Raw genomic sequence first — 15,000 nt, forward strand, 5'->3', positions numbered from 1 at the left:
TTCCTTAATGAGCATAAAATTACGAAGATTTACAACTCTCGCAAAACCGTCCAAACAAACATTAAGAAAAAAAATTAATTCCTGGACAAAAAGATTTGAGACTTCCCCGTTTTTTTAACTTTTGGACCACAACTTAAAAAGAAGGCCAACATATATCCTTCCCCCACCCCACCCACGACAATGTTGTTCAGGAAGATGGGCAAAGAACCCATCTACATCTCAACAATGTGGTGGGAGGGGGTGGAGGGGGGAAGGGGGCCAGGTGGCAGCGGCAATTTTAAGACTTAATTCATGCATAAATTTTTTAGATATGGGCCTGGTTCACGTACATGTATTTAAACAACCTTGTCCAGGATTCTTGGTTAACTTCTGCTCTTCTAACATCCATTTAAAGAAAATTTAATTAATACGTGCAGCTGTAGCAGCATAAAAAAAAACCAAGGATTCCATTTCCAATACAAGCCCTCAAAATTAAACAGCTTAAGGCACGCATTTACAGGATAAAATGCAGTTGAGTTATCTCAAATCAAATCCGAGGTTGGAAGCTACATGCTCATATTGTAATACAATACCGGGTCACTACTGTATTCATGTAGCAGTGACCTTTGAAGAACAAGGAATATATAGTAACAACACATGCTATTCATAAGCCAATCTAGATTTGCCTCAATTAGCTTAACCCTGAGCACTTGAGAGTGAAGTGAACTTTGAATTCTTCGTTCATCCAAAAGGGAAATTTGAATTATATATGGATCACGAGCGCATGGAAACATGACTTGTGTCTTCTTCATGAACAATGGCAGTGATCTTTTCCACCATAACTTAGAATAACATAACACAACACAAGTTATACGTAATTAGAGCTTGTTGTCATTGCATGGGTCATCTACAAAATTACAAGAATTTAAGTAATGAGCGACTTACCACTGTTTTTTCAAACAGATGCTTTTTCATGTGATGTCAAGCGACAGCTTCGTCAATGGCAAGAACTCTGCAATGGTGATTTGATGCAATTAAATAAACTCGCACCAAACTCAGAAGATACAGTATTTACTAATCAGTTTTGATTAACCTTTGTGGCTGCTATACAGACACAACCCATGTTAACACATGCACTTGCTATCTCGTGTAATCCATCAAGGCAAGTGTTGTAACTCAGCAGAATTCCAATCAAGACTACCTTACATTAACTCTCTCTTAATTCTTAAATCACCTTGCAATGTTCCTCGTATGAATAATGAATCCACCCACAAATATATTAAGTGTAAGCAATACAGGAAGACTGTTTGCATGCCTGTGTCACAACTGACTTTACAAAATAAACATACTCGGTAAAAGGAATACCAATGGCTAGTTGTAAAACATGAAATGAGGAATGCCCAGGGTAATAGGAACGGGGACCGGGGACAAGGAAACAGGGAACCTCTAAAAAAGGAAATCTCTAAATCGGGGAATTACTAAAATGGGGAATCTCTAAAAGCGGAAATAACTAAAATAGGGAATCTCTAAATGGGGGAATTACTAAAATAGGGAAATCTTTAAAATAGGGAATCTCTAAAAGGAGGAATCTCTAAAGGGGGAATTACTAAAATGGGGAATCTATAAAATAGGGAATCTCTAAAAGGGGGAATTACAAAATGGGGGAATCTCTAAAAGGGGGAATTACTAAAATGGGGAATCTCTAAAAGAGGGAATTACAAAAATGGGAAATCTCTGAAAGAGGGAATTACTAAAACAGGGAATCTCTTAAAGGGGAAATTACAAAAATGGGGAATCTCTAAAAGAGGGAATCTCTAAAAGGGGAAATTACAAAAATGGGCAATCTCTAAAAGAGGGAATTACTAAAATAGGGAATCTCTTAAAGGGAGAATTACTAAAATGGGGAATCTTTAAAATACATGTCGGTAATCTCTAAAAGGGGGAATTACTAAAATAGGGACTCTCTAAAAGGGGGAATTACTAAAATGGGGAGTCTCTAAAAGGGGGAATTACTAAAATAGGGAATCTCTAAAATACATGTCGGTAATCTCTAAAAGGGGGAATTACTAAAATAGGGAATCTCTAAAAGGGGGAATTACTAAAATAGGGAATCTCTAAAAGGGGGAATTACTAAAATAGGGACTCTCTAAAAGGGGGAATTACTAAAATAGGGAATCTCTAAAAGGGGGAATCTCTAAAAAGGGGAATCTCTAAAAAGGGGAATCCCTAACATCTTTTCAACTCCTAAGAAAGTGTGACAGTCATCAATCACTGGGCAGGAAATGGCTTTCAAATAGCGCTGCATCAAAACATTAGCAGCTGGCAACTTCTTACTGCGATCGCAAGTCTCTCATACAGTACATGTATATTTATTTAATATATGTAACCATAGGTGCATCAGTGAAGGTTGCAAACACGCCTTAGACCTTACGATCGGCTCACTTGGCGTTCTTTCTCCACCTCTAGCGGTATATATAATGAAAGAGGAGGCTCCACAGAGGACAACATCACAGGCAAATTTGCTTCAACTTGAAAGAAAGTCAGTGTAAAAAAAACAACAAATTTCTTAGGTCAATGAAGGATGTAGCGTCCCTTTACATGTCTGTTTCAAGGGATTCATATTAGTCGGCCTTCATGAGCTAACAGATCAGCCTTGCAAATTAGCAATGTATAATTCTTTGCAATGAACACCGCTCCCCTTTTTGCTGTGTTAGACATAGTCAATTTTTACATCCACCATCCACAGGCATCTTATGAGGTAGGGCAACAAATAAATTAATTATTGCCTGTCTGCAAATAGAATTGGTGGGAAAACATGATGGTGTTTACATTTCTTGGACGCATGCATACAAAAAAAGCCATTCACACAACAGTAGTGTACAACTAAATTCAATAGTAATGAGAATATGTAGAATCCAAAGCATCCTTGTGTCATATTGTTGGCTTTTCGAGTCATTTCCTTAATGTTAATTCCATGGTACTCAAGTTGATGGATACCTCATCATTCACTTGCACACAAACACATAAAGGGGAAATCTCAGCAGTGCATGACGAAAAGCATGAAAAACCAATTAAAGAAATACTAAATTCTCCCAAAGATGTTGGAAATGGCGGGAAAACCATAAAAAAATATTTTTTCGCGACAGGCAATGTTTTGTCTTTTCTTAGCCGAGTTGACATTAAGTAAACATGGCTGACTTTCAGTTTCCCTTGGCTTTTGGATTTGCTAGTTTGCCGAAGTTTCAGTGGGAAGACCTAGTCAGCCAAGAAGTGATAGGTCAAGGGACCTTTGGAGCCGTGTTTTTGGTGTTTTCAAGCAGAAGGACAGCCCGCAGAAAATGTTATTGTAAAAAAGCTGTTAAGTTCAGCTCAGGATTTTACGGCAATGTTCATCAAGGAGGCCAAGATTTTAAAGGATTTACACCAAAACAAACATCGTTTCATGTTTACAGTGCGTTGTCAAATTCCGCTCATGGCTGATATCCCACAGTGCAACCAAATGTCAAAAATAATATTATTCTTTCGCTTCTTCTTTTGCTCGAATGGTGAATTGTCAAAGGTGGTGTATATAGAAGGACTCTCTTCTCTACTCCTCTCACGTTGTACATTTTTTCAAAATGTAATGAGCAGGGTTTTCTGACTTTAAAGCCATTAACTTGTCTTCCAGTTTCTGTTCCAGCTTTACAACTTTCACATTGTATGTTTCCTTCATAATTATGTATGTTTCGTCCGCAGTTTTACGATAGAAACAGTACTTCCTTGATATTTTAATAGCAGGCATTTCTGTGTGAATTGTACCGGCAGTCAACAATTGCACTGTTAATTAAAATGGATGCTTGTCATTTAAATCAACCAATCAGACCTCTCTTAATTTTTGCAGTCTCGGAGATTCCCCTTTTTAGAGATTCCCCCTTTTAGAGATTCCCCATTTTAGGAATTCCCCCTTTTAGAGATTCCCCCTTTCAGAGATTCTCCATTTTAGAGATTCCCCATTTTAGAGATTCCCCCTTTTAGAGATTCCCCACTGAAGCAGTGTTCCAGATAAGAGTCAATAACCCGACAAAGAAGGCTTCCTGACTCGACAGATGAAATTTAAATATTCAGTTAAATATTACAACAAAATGTCTGGGTGACCCGTCAAATGGTATAAATAATCCCCCAATTGAAAAAATTAACTGGAACTCTGTTTAGAGATTCCCCCTTTTAGAGATTCCCCCTTTTAGAGAGTCCCCATTTTAGAGCTTCTCCCTTTAACAGATTCCCTAATAATTTTTAGTAATTCCCCATTTTAGACATTCCCCCTTTTAGAGAGTCCATATTTTAGTAATTCCCTCTTTTAGAGACTCCCTATTTTAGAGATTCTCCGTTCCCTATTTCCCATTCCTTGCTCTCATTCTCCAATTCCCCATTCCCTGTTTTAGAACTAGCCAAGTACCAACATACTTGCTAGCTTTCACCCAAAGTTCTGAGAAATAACAGGAAGCGAGTAAAAAGTAAGCTTAATCAAACCTGGTTGATTACGCTTAAATTACACGTAGTTGTCCTTGTTCATTAAGAAATGGTTATCAATGAGCAACTTACCACTGTCACTCCAAATGGATGCAGAATGCCGCCAGGTCAAGCAATGGCTTCGTCAACGAAAAGAAGTGAGTCTGCAATTACAATTTGATGTGATTATTACATTATCTAGTATCACGATAAAACGATCATGTTTAATATGTAGAGGGTTTATCCTTACACATAACTCAAAGTAACTTCAAATTCGACGATCAAATTCTGTAACTTTATAAGAGAGTTTAACATGGATCAATGATGTTTCAGTTCTGTCGCAAAGCGAGACGAAAGACTTACTTATGCATGTACAATTAGTTTGCTATTTGCTTGGTGGGACTTACGTACATGTAGTTTTCCAGAGCGAAATTTGTTAAACGTGTTTTGGTATCCTTTCAATTTTCCAACCACAAACTTCCAATCTGTTCTTACTTGTCTTATCACAAATGACGGACAACTGAAAAAACCGAAACCGAAACGCCCAGTGTTGCGATAAACTGCTGCCATACAGTCCATGTTTGATGTTGCAGCACAGCACCACAGCTAGATGTTAATTAGCTGTGAGTCGATTTTGATGAGGGAGGAAAACCCTCGAGTCAGGTTTTGATCGACTGAAACTCAACCCACATGCTGGCCAAGGCTAGAGTTGAACCCCGGCTAGTAGTGGTGGGAGGCTCGATAGATAACCACTAAGCCACCCTGACTCCCAAATGAATGCAGATTGGCGGTTATTACATTATCAAGTATCACGATAAAACGATCATGTTTAATATGTAGAGGGTTTATCCTTACGCATAACTCAAAGTAACTTCAAAGTCGACGATCAAATTCTGTAACTTTATGAGAGAGTTTAACATGGATCAATGATATTACAGTTCTGTCGCAAAGCGAGACATAAGACTTACATATATGCATCTACAATTAGTCTACTAGCCGCTTGGTGGGACTTACGTACATGTAGTTTTCCAGAGCGAAATTTGTTAAACGTGTTTTGGTATCCTTTCAATTTTCCAGCCACAAACTTCCAATCTGATCTATCACAAATGACGGACAACTGAGAAAAGAGAAACCGAAACGTCTGTGTTGGGTGGGATAAACTGCTGAGAGGCGCCTCCCGCAATAATCCGAGAATAAGAGGGACCCTGGGAAAGAGGTTGGTAGGTATGTCATGTATGGGGACCTTATGGGGACACATGATTTGGGTGACCCTATTTGGTAGAATGGACGAATAATGGAACGGAATGGAGGAATTGCGGAATACACGGAATATTCTAAAATACGGAATACATGGAATATTCTAAAACACGGAAAATATTGAATATTTTGAAACGCGGAATATACCAAATAATCTAAAAAGCGGGATGAGAGGAAAGTCTTTTAAGAAAGGAAATAAATAATACATTTTTTGTCCGTGAGTAGTGTGCGTAGGTTAAAGAAACTTCGCATGATAATTTTACATTTCCTCGCGACCAAAGGTATAAAAACGTGTTACAGATATCATACAAAGTGATTCACCTCTGGGTGATATGTTACCCCGCTTCCGTTTTTGTGCCTCTCGGACTGTGCCGAAACATCACAGGCGCACTTTCTTACACTCAGAGAAGGAAAAATGGAGAAAAACGATGGTAAGTGTCTCAATTGCCTTAAAAACATAATGTACGACATGTTATCGTTTCTTTTTCAGGATGATTTGCTAAATCAATGCCTTTTTGAAGGTCTTTGTTACAAAACCTGCTTCGTTCATACACGACTTCCCTGGCAGATGTTGTTATGATCGGTTAAAGGCGAACCACCTTAAGTCGTTGTTGTTGTTATCGATCTGTAGAAGGATATATACATTACGGCGGTTGCGATTTGCTCAGCAATAAAGTTTAAAAGCAAATAATTCAATGAAAGATCAAACAAAGTGTCAACCGAGTCCTGTGTTATTATTATTTTTGGTCGTTCCGAGCTGTTTTGGGCGTCATTTTGCGAGATCTTTTCTCGACTACCAGTTAGAGAGCCAAGAAAATTGACAAGGCAAGCAACACCGAGCCGCCGGCCAGTGACCTCGTCTTGTTCAAGCGGGAACTGACGCCAAACCAGTGAAATTCTTACGTTAAAAACACTAGCATCCGATCGATTAGGGATGTCCTCATACCTTCGCTGAATTTGAGCTTCAGTGCAACGCGACCGTTGCTAAGCATTGCCAAGCCAACGGTCGTGTTGCACTGATTGGTTGATTGGTAGACTCAAATGCTTCGAATTCCTTCGATCTGGTTTCTTGCACCAATCATGTTGAGAAAGCTTTATTATGGATTTCAGGATCGCCTTTCTAGGTGAATTTTCGAAAGATGACGCTCAAATTCGGCGAAGGTATAAAGACATCCCGCGAGGACACGTCGTGAAGAAATGTAAAATTATCATGCAAAGTTCGTTATCCTATGCAGACTACTCACGGGCAAAAAAATGTATTATTTAAATCCTTCCTTAAAACACTTTTCTCTCATCCCGCGTTTTAGAATATTCCGTATATTACGCGTTTCAAAATATTCAATATTTTCCGTGTTTTAGAATAGTCCATGTATTCCGTATTTTGGAATATTCCATGTATTCCGTATTTTAGAATATTCTATGTATTCCGCAATTCCGCCATTCTACCGAATAGGGTCACCCAATGATTTTGTCCCGAAAGTAGGTGGAAGTAGGTGTAGTAGCGGTGTAGTTGATGTAATAATAATAATAATAATAATAATAATAATAATAATAATAATAATAATAATAATAATAATTTAATAACTTCTAGAGCGCGATTTACATTCACTGATCAACAGCGCTGTCGTTTCAACCGCCAAAAATACGTCTGCGTTCGCACGCTAGATAACAATCTGAAAAAGATATTTACATCTCGCCAATAAAATCAGACTTCTGTGGCATCAGTCACGCTCAAACTCCGTCGATGGCCACACCGATAAATTTACTTGTATTTGACAAAGTTCCACCGAGTTTTCATTGCTGAGAAAATGAGAAAAATATCCAAAATTTGAAAATCCTTGAGGCCCCCTCACAACGAATTTGTACAAGGCAAGTCAACGCCTCACTTGAGCCTCGATACGATGAGAGGGGTGTAAATTTCGGATTTGGTCTCACTTAGGGTGTTCTGGGCAAAAAACAACTTGATATGTAGCCGTCAATGTCTCCTTTAGGGTTGCGCGCGAAGAAATATAAAAGTGTGTATGTGTTTCACGTAGGTAAAGGACTAAAAGATGATAATGTGTTTGTCGTTATTAAAAGTCACGGTATTTTGCTACTCTGTGTTTTAATATGGTCTCCTTTAGGGGTCAAAAAAGCCTGAGGCACGCCCAAATTGGTCTCCTTTAGGGGTTTGATTTAAAATTTCCGACGAGCTTCCCTCCCCTTTTTATATGGGAGCCCCCCTCCCCTCCCCCCCCCCCCTCCCGGGCGTGTGAGGTAGGGAGGAATCTTTTCGGAGCGAATAAATAGATTGGAAATATTGGATGGAGCAAGCTGATTAGCAACATCATGTACCAAAGAGGTAACCAATTTAAAACAAAGCAATTTTACTGGTAAGATTCGGGAACTAACAAAAAGAGGAACAGTGTGAGATTTGTAGTCTGAAAAATGCATTAAACGAAGAACTCGCTAGTCTGTTTAGTGTGTTTAGCAGACTAACCCTAACCCTAAGCGCAGACTATTCTTTCTTTAACAGAAACGGAAGAACCAATTGGCGTTGATTGTGTTCTGCCTGACAAATATTACGAGAACCAGTTATTGATTATTCCTCTAATTCCATAGCGGTGCAGCTTGTGTAACAATATAAGGTAATAAGGTAGTAGTTAGGTAAGGTAATAGTTTATTTACGCATTTAAAAATGAATTACAATGTGTATTTACAATAAAATTATTAAAAAACATATTGAATATACACATATAAAAAAAATAAATTCTAATTATTATTATTAAAAGAAATTATTGCACTAGGGAAAAAGCTTCTTTTAAACCGCTCCGTTCTACACTTATATAGGGTTCTGTGGGTAGGGTTTCTCATCGTACGTCCATGCGCGCTCACCCGCTTCATTGTCAGGTGCTTTGAGAGAGGACCCTTCCCGTCAATTTTCTTTAAAGTTCTAACACAAAGATCATTGCGGCGTACGTCCAACCTTGGGCAGTCACTGAGCAAGTTCACCTGTCCTGCTGTAGGTTTGTTTGGGAAAGATAAGACCAAAAGCTCTTTTCTGGACTCTTTCGAACTGTTCAGACAAATAGAAAGGAAGAGCATAATGCCAAACTACCCAGATATATTCCAAAATAGAGCGAATCAAAGACATGTAAATTGATACTAGGTCAGCTGCTGGGAGAACGCCCCGACGTAAAACACGTAGAATATGCACGTGTATAGATACCTTAGCAACTACTGATGCAATGTGCTCATTCCACTTTAATTAAGTCATTCTGAATAATAAGCCCCAGGACCTTATGTGCGCTAACCACCTCTAACGGTTGATCATCAATTGTTAAGGGGGCTAACTGTGGTTTTTCCTTGAAGAAACACAATCGCAACTCCTTGCATTTCTTAGCGTTAAGACGCATCCAGTTGCCAGAGGCCCAGCTGTTTATGAAGTCGAGTGTAGCCCGGGAGGATGATAAGCTAACCTTACTAAGGTTCTCTGACAGAGACATCATCCACGCACTTCCACATTCCAAAATTAGGTGACATGGCCCTCCCCAAATCATTGACCATTATGAGGAACAAAATCGGGCCTAATTTGGTTCACTGGGGACCCCTGCTTTAACAGGGAGCCAGTTCAACGATGTCTGATTAACTTAACGCGTTGTTTTCTATCAGATAGAAAGTTGATGATCCAAAGGATGAGACAAAGTCTGACGTGGGCTTAAAAAATCTCCTCTTTCATTTTTTAGCGAACCGTATAACTATTGTGAGTGTACTTTATAAATGGGGACTCTGTCGATACAGGTTTTTTTTTTTTTGGAAAATTTAATCTTGTGCTGTACCCTGCACATAGGCCGCCCATTTGGGTTATTCCAAGACATGGTCCAGTCGATTTGCCTTTGAATGGCGCGCGGTCAAAGCCAACCTTTGACCGCGCTATTTCAGAGCAAATCGACTGGACTAACTCTCGGAATAACCTAAATGGGGAGCCTGTGTGCAGGCTATCTCGGGTTCAGGCTGAATGTCTAGGCAAGATGTGCTACAAGAATGTTCTGAAAAAAACAGCTTTATTTAAAGTTTGATCGGAGTCTTTCAAGGGATATATTTATTTCCCATTACCTACGCATCATACGCTTCAGGAAAGTAGAGAGCGCGTGCTAATTCTCCAGCAAAAGAGATGATACAGCGGGCAGATCTTTTCTCACTTGCTGTTACTGCATTCACGATGTAAGAGAGTTGTAGTATTTGTGACTGAAATTGATAACAATCCAGCTGAAAGTTGCAGTTCACTCTACCTGTCAACAACTTTGTTGGTCGAAGAGACATTGCTCCTAGCCAAGGAAAAGTAAATGAACGTTAATGTGCCTACGAGAAGTTTCCAAGCGTGTACTTAAACGTCAATAAACACCGAAAGGTCCTTGCATTTTTACAAGGCTTATGTCTTGAACGTCTATGGAGTAAAATCTATAACAAACTCAATACATAGACCACCGACACTACGAGTTTCGAAAATATATGACAAACGACAGATGAATTGGCCATCAAGATCAAGAGGTGCCAGTTTTAATATATGCACGACAGCCAGCGAAGAGAGCCTACTCTCACTCATGGTACATTTCATGTACTGAATTTTTGAGCCTTTGCATCATGATGATTGAACGCTTGCACTGAGTGTCCTAAAACATGTGAGAGGATTGTAATCATCCGAATGACAGGATACCAAGTGCATGAATCAGTAGCTATACTAGCCCGGATGGCACTTTTGAATCCTGCATAACATCAAGAGTTTACTTTTCCCCCTTTCAACTACAGGCAATCAAAAATATAAATTTCATCTTTGGCTTCAGTTTGGGGCTGGTTAGATCCCTTTGAAACCCCTGCCCTTCATACACGCCTGTACCCTAGGGAGCTCAAGCAACGACAACGGCGACGGCAACAGGAACTTCACAAATTTGCATACTTAGTGGGCAAAAACAATAGCTTTGCACGCCCTGCATGTGCGTGATATCACTTTTGTCCATTTCTCTGCCGTCGTCGGCAAAACAACAGGGAGTTTAAGAAACGACGACGGCTACGGCTACGACAACGCCAAAAAGCAGTAATATTTTTGGTTAAAAGTACCAAAATGATCGTGCTGCACGTGCGGCACGCATTTTTGAACATTTCTCTCCCGTACTCGTCAAAACTACTACGTGAAAAGACCAAATTTAAGGTTTTGAAGACAACGTGGACAAACTACAGTGAATCTTTCAGTCTTACTCTTTACTTCAAATCCGTCCGTACCAATCCAGTTATAGGACACTTCGCTCATATTGAATAATATAAACAAGATGGAATAATCATGAAGTACTTAGAATAGCTCAAACTTATATTTTGAAGTGACGTTTTCGTCGCCGTAGCCGTCGTGGTTTTTTAAACTCCCTAACAACGTGAACAAGCCAAGTTTAAGGTTTGGTAAAGGACGTCAGCACTTGAGGATAAATTTTCATTTTCTTCCCTAAATTAAGTGCTATTCAGACAGATGTCACTTTTGAGGAACTACCACGCCCTTGTCAAATTTTAAAAAAGTTAAAATAGTCACGAAGCGATTAAAATAACGCGAATTTGTATTTTGAGATGACGTTCTCGTACGTTGCTGTCGCCGTTGTCATTGCTTAAGCTTTCTATTGGAGGGTTGCGTCAAGGGATAGCATCAGAAAGAGGACAGGCCAAAGGAAAATTGCAGGTGGTTAACCAGCAGTTATGGTTATGGGACAAACAATTCATTTGAAGCGGGGCGTCAAGATAGATACCAGCGGAGACCAGACCTGGAGGTGAGTTGGGGGCCCGCTCTCAAACATTTTGTTTTTGCCCTTTCACAGTTTTGGTGTGTTATGGTGTTTTGGTGGCTTTGGTCCAAAAATAAGGGGGGGGGGGAGGGGGTCAGGGCCACTCCCCTGGATCCACCACTGGATACTTGAGTGAAATTGAGCAATTCAAGTTGACTCTAGTGGGGATAAGAGTAACAAAATTGCAGTAATCAGTCCTTCGTGAAGACCACAACAGAGACCAGACAAATTACACAATGTGTAGTTGTACACACCGTCTTTTTAATGCCCTCCCTATGAACAGAGCTTCCATGAAATATCTGCTCGCTCCCTGGACTTTCAGGTGGAAAACTTTCGCATACTTGTAGTTCGTCAATCCAAAACTGGATGTGAAACTTTTTCTCTCGTGACCACCATGACTTAATTGTCGAAGAAGATGGGATAATATTATTCAAATTGTAAGTTCATAACCATTCACTTCAATAGGTAATATAGCTCTTATAAGATCTAAGTTAACCGCAGATCACGCGATCGCAAACAAGAGTTTCAGGTTTGACGTTAGGCGTTTGAGTTTGAAACAGTTTCAGTGCGTTTAGATTGAAGTTAACAAAAGCCACACGCCGTGTTTAATTTGGGGAAAAAATATAACATTATTGCCTTTTTGATTGCCAAATTGTTTGGAAAAAATACTTAATTGATTAAACTGGGATGGTCCTCTGAGATGCGCTTGGTTTCATGCATTTTCCTCTTTGTGGTTTCGGCAAAGAAATAGTTGACACTGGACCAGCATGGTAACTTCAATTCCGTGATCGGATCTTGTACAATAACCTTCAGTTTCTTTATTTCTTAATTCTTAGTTCTTCTTAGTTAAGCTAAAAGTGAATGACAATTGCAAAATACACAGTGTTAGAAAAACCATCATTACAGTGTAAACAGTGGGTATTTAAGGTGATTTCCTGGTTTTACATTACGCAACCCTTCTTGCATCATTGAAGTGAGCATAAGCTCCCACATTGATAAAATGGCGGATTTTCATTGACGCAGGCGCCAGGCTTAATCCGTCAAAGAATGGCTATTTTCTCCTGTACGAATACGGTGATCATCATTTTGCGGAGAATGGAGCCTTCATGGAGTAGCAAAAAAATCAGCAAAGATCTATGATCAGTTTTTTGGTTGCCTCCCACGCAGACACTCTGAGGGCTTCGTCCCCTCGTGAGGGAGGAGGCTTCGTCCCCTCGTGGGGGAGGAACGTGACGAAGCCCTAAGAGTGTTTGCGTAGGAGTCTAGCATTTTCCCGATCGTCCCAGACTTTGCCCACATATCGGGAAATCGCCAGACGCTTGTCCTAGATTCTCCCAATAGTGACTTTGGCGGAAAATGGAAAGTGCGCCAAAAATTGAAACACGCAATTTAAAAGATCAATAAAGAGCTAAAACCATCGCAGACGTCCCCGAAATTACAAATTTGTGTTTTCATATGACGGGAATGATCGTCGACGATCGCAAAAATCTGGGACATGTTGGGAAAATAGAAACGCTTTCTATTTTGCCGATTCGTCCCCGACCATCCCAGATTATAGGGGATGTCTACCATTGATGGTTTTCATCAGTCGACAAACACTGGGAAGGTCGGGAAACTGCGAAATCCCCTATCGTCTGGGACAAACGAAAACTAGGTTTAACAAGTTTCCGTGGTTCAATTTTGACTGAAAATATGACAATTGCTGGAACAAAGGATAAAAATCAAAGGCAAACACAGAATTAGAATTTAGTACATGAAAACCAGTCATTTATTTCTGTTTTAAAAGTAAGAACCAATTATGAAAAGACAGCAGGAGTGTCAAGACACTGAAAACAAAACATATTTACCGAAGTGGACAGAATCAATGAATTTGTAGTTATTGATGGTATCCTCCAATCCTGCGATAAACTATCCCGCCAGCCACGCAGGCAATGGAAAGGATGGAAAACTTACGGAAGCCGATAAGGAACAATCACAAAATATATAATTATATAATTTAAATATATAATTGCAAATCACAATTTTATTGACGAATCAGTGTTGAAGAGTTTTTTAAATCTGAAATGCTTTTACAAATCCTATTAAGATTATTGGATCCACAAATAACTTGTTCTCAAATGCGAAAATAGTTTGCAATACAAAATCTTTTTGAAATACAAAAAAATATTTTCGAAGTCGCAAATAATTTTTGTCTCGTGATACTTGCGGCAGCAGTCAGCCAGCGCCACCCGTCCTCCAGCCTCATGATGTTAAAGCATCTGTTAAAGAAGAAAGTACGATGTTCTGCCATAAATGTGGAAGAGAATTTGGGGACGGTGAAGCATTTTGTCGTGGGTGCGGAACACTAAAGAGACGTGAGCAGGAAAATGTGTTATACAATCCGACAGACGAGAGGTCCACTTTACAACATTACTTTGAAAGAGGATTTCGTTACGAGACCATTGTTCACTTTCTGCAAGAATACCATGGAATTTCTATGAACGTGAGAACGTTGAAGAGAAGGCTTAGTCAGTATGGGTTGCGAAGAAGAAATCGCCAAGTTCATTCAGAGCACTCTGTTCGGGAAATAATCAAACGTGAAATTTAGGGCCCCTCATCACTTTTTGGATATCGTGGAATGTGGAATAAGCTGAGAACAAGCTACAATATTTCTGTTCCTCGGGACATTGTCATGCGAATTTTGCGAGAGTTGGACCCAGATGCATCCGCACTTTGAAAGGCTAGGAAGCTTCAACGTCGATCATACGTCCCACCGGGGCCAAACGCCAGGGTCCCAAAGGAGTCTAGGGCTCCAGGGCTCCGGGCCTAAAAAAGCGGGGCTCCAGGGCTCCAAGGCCAAAAATTCGGGGCTCCAGGGCTCCATAGCAGCTACTTTAAGGCACCGGGCTCCACTGTTGACTAGTAGACTGTAGTCCCAATTTTCACCCAAAATGAAATCAGGGAAGAAACGGAATTTCAAATTCGACGTTTTTCCATCTTTCTTTTGTCTTTCTTCACAAGGGTAAACCGAAATCGTAATTAATCTGACTAATGAAGGGAAACCAATGGTCACGTAGTCATTCTTCATGCCGTTTGCCGACTTTGCTCGTTACCAGCAGCCTGTCAGTTGTGTCATCCGTTTGCGCTTGCTGTCGCGTTTGCTGTAAACTCTTGTGTTTTCTCTCTAACTTCAAGTTTTCAGCGAGTTTAGAATTACAGCGCTTCGAATCCTGTTATGTCGGCAGGACAGGCAGAGGAAGTTCAAATAAGCTCATCTCGAGAAATGAGAGAAAATTTGCTTGATGCAACAGAGTGCTTATACAAACTTGGAACGGAAAAGGCCTGACACCGCTGGAGCTTTATGTTAAAACGTGATGGAACTGCGACATCCCTTTCTGAGTTCAAGAGTTATTTGGCCATAAACCACAGTTTAAATGAGGTAGCCAAAGCATTTGGCATTCAAAATTGCTGCAAAGAAACATACTACTTTTCA

At 39.9% G+C, this 15,000-nt stretch overlaps 1 protein-coding gene across 3 annotated transcripts in view; it reads right to left on the bottom strand.

Moving 5' to 3' along the window:
* LOC137972468 (tetratricopeptide repeat protein 28-like) overlaps window positions 1–5,641 on the bottom strand; it is a 24,084-nt gene extending 18,443 nt beyond the window's left edge. For 2 of the 3 annotated variants that reach the window (XM_068819218.1, XM_068819220.1), the window contains exons 1-3: window positions 4,879–5,003; window positions 4,561–4,631; window positions 925–991 (exon numbers count right to left, since the gene is read on the bottom strand). The gene's annotated coding sequence lies outside the window, so the exon portion shown is untranslated. Of the gene's footprint in view, window positions 1–924; window positions 992–4,560; window positions 4,632–4,878; window positions 5,004–5,485 lie in introns of those variants that run through there. The other variant, XM_068819219.1, reaches the window with a different exon arrangement.
* Between the last annotated feature and the right edge of the window lie 9,359 nt (window positions 5,642–15,000).

This window comes from Montipora foliosa, chromosome 10 (assembly GCF_036669935.1).
Source record: "Montipora foliosa isolate CH-2021 chromosome 10, ASM3666993v2, whole genome shotgun sequence".
NCBI lineage: Eukaryota > Metazoa > Cnidaria > Anthozoa > Scleractinia > Acroporidae > Montipora > Montipora foliosa.